Raw genomic sequence first — 5,000 nt, 5'->3', positions numbered from 1 at the left:
GTAGGTTAGCTAGATTCTACCTTGGACAGTCTTCTACAGAAAATGGTCAATGGGTGGGATGAGCCGTTGACCAGTTGCTCAAGTACTGCACCAATAGCGATGTCGTTTGCATCGGTGTAGAGGAGAGGGGCATATGGCAGAGGAAAGGTGAGAGCAACAGCAGTTGATAGGTCATTGTTCGCATTAAAGAAGGCCGCTTTTTGACGGGGACCCTGTTTCAGGTCTTTGGCACGATGGCTGGCCAGAAAAGGGGATAATAATTGATCATGCCAAAGAATTCAATAATAGTCGAGGGCATGGGTAATTTCTGAATGGCTGCTACCTTCTCAGAGAGGTGGTGGACTAATTCAGGAGTGATGCTGTGCTCTAAAATCGATACTTCATTGGAGCCAGAGTTATACTTCTCGACCAAACTACTGTTGTAGGCGGTCGAGCACAATGTGTAGCTGACGGAGGTGTTCCTCTGTGGAGGAAAAGAACACAAGTATGTCATCCTAGTGACATGCACAGAAAGGGAGGTCCCCTAAGATACTATCCATGAGACATTGAAAACTGGCCCCCGCATTATATAGGCCACAACAGGAGTAATTGAAGGTATATGTACCGAAGGGGGTAGTGATAGCATTCTTGGGGATATCTATTGGATTCACGGGTACTTGATAATAGCTCTTCTGGAGGTCGACTTTCATTACATCCATTTTGACAAACGTTTGTTTGGCAGCTTCCAAATGATATGGTGCAGGACACCTGAATCTCGTTGTCTCAATATGATGATACACACCATGTTTCGTGGGAACTGTGGGCGTTTGATGAATTTCAGGACGGAAAACTTCCAGGTACGACATGAGGAGATTGGCGTATGCATATGTGGGTGCATTGATGTGGAGAGCGTGGCCAGAGGGGCCTGGCTGGAGAAGTGTTAAAAAGTAAAATTCAGGATTGACTAGCTGTTGGTAAACAGCATTGACCAGGAGCTGATAATATGAGAGGAAATCTGCATCGAGTATCTGCTTTGGGACGTGAGCGACGAGAAACTTTCAGTAAAAGTTGATACCTCTAAACGATAATGTGAGGTTCTCATAACCATAGGGGGGGGGGGATTGCAGATACGTTTGAAGCTACTAGCCGGACATATGCAGATTTAGACAGACTACGCCGTATCATGAAAAGTGGCTTTGGCAGAAGAGAACGGCAAGCACCTATATCTACAAAAATCACTCGCACGTACCAGCATTATCTATAAAGAAAAGAATAGTGATTGGAGAGGCCAACGCTGCAAGCAATAGCCTACTTACACGTATTTTGGCCACCGACAACCATTCGCACCTTTCTACAAAACTGCCCAAAATCTGCAGGAGTAGTAGCATAGCTGATGATGGGTGTCAGTAAGTGAATTGGGAGGTCATCGGCTGGGGCGTAAGCGAAGGGTGGTATATGCGGTAGTGGGCGGCTTTGTAGCCGCTAAGGCACGTCACAGGGTAAGCATCTGTCTCCTACCGCATTCATGTCAGCTTCGGTCAATATTGAATAGTTGTCCTCTTTAATAGGATAGGAGGCATTGATTGAAGTCTTGAAGGTGGTGAAGTGGCTGCCCATAAGGACATCAACTTTGGTCATTAGGTTCTTCATGGGCAAAATATTGACATTGTGGATGGCAACGAATACAGGTATGGGTAGGTGCCGTACCCAAAGGACACAAAGTAAATTCCTTTCAAAAGAAGAGCCAGCGGCGTCAGGTTACAAGAGAGCGATACTGGTCCTTTCCCTGAGGGTATGGGAAGCCTTTTGGTCCCCCATCAGTTGTTGGGAGAGCTGAAAAAGTCTGAAATGCGGGTGGCTACCAATGGTGAGTATAAATCTAGGATGTATGTTTTGAGGGCGTCGTACGCTATTTTACCGTCGCCTCGGTCGCAAAGGCAATCTGAGATTTCTGGGAAAATGTCCTTGGGGATCGCTGCGAGAACATAGTCTGCTTTGGTGCTTGAGCGAGTCATGCCCTTAATATAGAATTGGACATTGGCATGCTTAAATCAGGCGAATGCCTCTGTATTGGTGAAGAGCTGTAGTTTCAGTGGTGTGGTGTTGATAGTAGAGTGATTGTCGCACGGTAGCATCATTAAACAATAAGGCAGAGCAGTGAGGTCGAAGGCCGCAGGAGCTAGTCTCTCCGATGGATACCAATGTGCGAGGTCTGAGTTAGGTCATAACTGAGAGGTGAGGTGAATGTAACTAAACTTTATTAAACAATCATCAAGTTTATATACAGCAACTTCCGAGAAAGAACGTCTCAAAAATTTAAACATGATAAAACATGATTTAACATAACATTGGTTGGTCTATCAACAGTGCTGTAAGAGCAAATGATAATGAAAAAAAATCAAATCCGTTAATGTGTGCGAGTGTGTATTAAACACATCCAGTACAAGACTGCCCAAAACACCATTTCAAAAAACAAGAGGAAGGGAAAACAGAATATTGTGCTCGAATGTATCAGCAAGCAAGAAAATTCTAGTTCAGTGAAAGACGATAGTACAAAGGCCATGGTACTACCCAAGACTAGAAAACAATGTCGTAACTCAGCGAAGGACTCTTCAAGGTTAAATCAGGGAGAAAATAATGAGATGCGAAGGATTAAAAGAGAGGAATGAAGTTGGAATGAATAAAACTAGACAGAAGAATGGTAAAGATTAAGAGAGGGGAAAAGGGTGGGAGAGATAGAAAAAAGACAGAGAAAGAATGGTAAATATAGAAAGTGGGGAAAATGTTTGAGAGATAGAGAGAGAGAAAGAGTGTTTACTAAAACAAATGATTGAAAGCGAGTTTGACAGCAAAAGAAAAACGTGGGAGTTATATGAGAGTTCGAGAAAAAATAAGTATATTATATTTCTGTTTAAAAAGACAAAAATATGTGTAGTAAGAGAGAGAGAGAGAGAGAGAGAGAGAGATGAGAGATGAGAGAGAGAGAGAGAGAGAGAGAGAGAGAGAGAGAGAGAGAGAGTAAAACCATTACCTCTTTACGAGAGGTAACTAAGTGTGTAAGTCCTATTTATTTACTTCTTTGGTGAATTATTCTCTCTTTCTCTCTCTCTCTCTCTCTCTCTCTCTCTCTCTCTCTCTCTCTCTCTCTTAGAATTCAGATAGACGCTTACGGTAATTTAAAATAAGAAATTCTTCGGGCAGATAATTACAAAACTTGATTTTTCTTCCAATTTTCTTAATCATAATAGCAAACAAAAGAGTTTTAATTGACACAAATCTTTATCATGATTTTTTCCTTGGTATCAAAGTAATTTGATTTCTTTCTAAAAACTGATATCATTACCCCGAAATCATTGTTTCCTTAGTAGTTTGTTCTGAATGAGGAACCCGAGTTGTATTTTTGGTTATTAGTTCCGGTGCAATAAACCCATCTCTTATAAAAAGGTTGTTTATCACCGAATACATATTTATCTTTCACTGTAACAACAAACAGAATCTACACATAGTAAGTCCTGTGTCTATACTTGCCGATATTCAACCCCAGGAAAGCCACTCTAATTACTGGGCCTTTTATTGTAATCATAATGAGAGACAGTACGAACTTCAGATCGATAGTCCAGCGGATCGAAAGATGCTGCCTCGACCATCTCTTATCTTTCCCTATATAAAAAAGAGCAACATGTCTGGCTATGTATATAAATATATTTCTTTCCTGTCACGTTTTTGTCTCTCCCCGTTCCTCTTATAGGTGAGAGGAGAAATCGTCATCCCCTGGTGAGAGTGGGTACCGCCGAGATGTACACTCGGAAGCCATTATCTCCCACAAATTGCCGAACCATCAGGTTGTTGTTGGGAAAGGGAGAGGACTGGGAAGAGCTGAATCTGTGTGTCCGTAGGTGTGCATTTCTATCCAAATATTTGGACGTCGTTTTTGAGTAGTTTTGCAAGTACTGTTTAATTCTGTGTATGGAATGTAGTTAAAAGTCATAAAAAAAAATCAATTTTTCATATTTATATTTTCTTATTTGTGTCCTGTTCACTTATTTCCCGTCCATAATAAATGCGATTTTTCACATTTCAAAAAGCCTTTAAGCTTCCATCACTAACCGTTCCTGTAAAAGTTGAAAGAATATTCTTATAAAATAATACCTGGATGAAAGAGAGTTCCTCTTCTGTTAGCATTTCACAGTGCTTTGTGTTTCATTGAAAGGACTAATGGATTGATTGAGAGAGTTTACAATTTTATCTGTTCGAATTAAAACCACTTTCCATAATGATATGATTACGAAATTTTACACGTTTTTCAATCTATTATGTTCATTTTGTAATCTTTTGCCCTTTTCAAGAAGTTGTTTCTTGATAAAATAATAGTGTTATTCTTTCTATCTTTGATATTGCCAAGCAAATGATAAACAATTTCCTCGTTAATAAAAGAGAGAGAGAGAGAGAGAGAGAGAGAGAGAGAGAGAGAGAGAGAGAGAGTACTTTTATTTTTTAATGAACAGGTATTATTATTCAATTCCATCAGCATGAACTTTTTTTTTCGTCGGGGCCAATAAATGGTAAATCCACAGTAAATTCATTTAATTGTTGGGTTAAACTGATACACGTACAGCAAGTCATTGCGTCCAATCGGTCCTGTTGTAAATTCAAGCCGACCTCGTTTCATTGGTGGTGAAAAGGTCGTTTTGGAAACCAGGATATTAATTCTGCACATACGTTTGGGCTTTTGAGAAGTCATGTAGTGAGTGCTTGTTCAGTTCCTATGAAATGTTATCGGGAATCAGGTGCTATGAATAGGAATCGATTGCAGAGGCAACTCATTATCATGTCTAACCACTTGGTGCTGATAAGATCTTTTCTATTCTCTATCCATTACTTCAAATTCATAAGTTATTAATTATATCATATTGTTTCTTCGCTTGATTAATTTCCTTATTGGAGCCTACTTTTTCAATTTGGGTTGTAGATTAGCTAGAAATAATAATAATAATAATAATAATAATAATAATAATAATAAT

The sequence above is a fragment of the Palaemon carinicauda genome, chromosome 18 (assembly GCF_036898095.1).
Source record: "Palaemon carinicauda isolate YSFRI2023 chromosome 18, ASM3689809v2, whole genome shotgun sequence".
In the NCBI taxonomy this organism is placed as follows: domain Eukaryota; kingdom Metazoa; phylum Arthropoda; class Malacostraca; order Decapoda; family Palaemonidae; genus Palaemon; species Palaemon carinicauda.
Note: the sequence above shows the minus strand (reverse complement) of the source record.